Source organism: Mustela erminea, chromosome 7 (assembly GCF_009829155.1).
Source record: "Mustela erminea isolate mMusErm1 chromosome 7, mMusErm1.Pri, whole genome shotgun sequence".
In the NCBI taxonomy this organism is placed as follows: Eukaryota; Metazoa; Chordata; class Mammalia; order Carnivora; family Mustelidae; genus Mustela; species Mustela erminea.
Genome location: NC_045620.1, coordinates 103691108 through 103691416, shown reverse-complemented (window position 1 = coordinate 103691416; position 309 = coordinate 103691108).

Sequence of the window (309 nt, the reverse complement as noted above, 5' to 3'; positions counted from 1 at the left end):
CACAAACTCTTGGACTCTGAGGACAAACAAGCATCACAAAATACAGAGATGGTCTTTTTCTGACAAACAGTGCAGAGAAGCTCCCCGGGGTCAAGACACGAACCCTGCGTCTGTGTGATCCCCCAAGAAGCACTGGCTCTGCACCTGCCTAGGACCTGCCCAACTCCTCAGTGATTTGCATGTCTCCCCCAGAGCCCATTTCTGCTCCTCAGCATCCTCATGAAGAGGCTACTCAGATATTCAGGGCAAAAAAGAGCCTCAGGCTGGGCCTCAGATTGAACATGGGAGTCTGACCCAACTCTTCTGCCT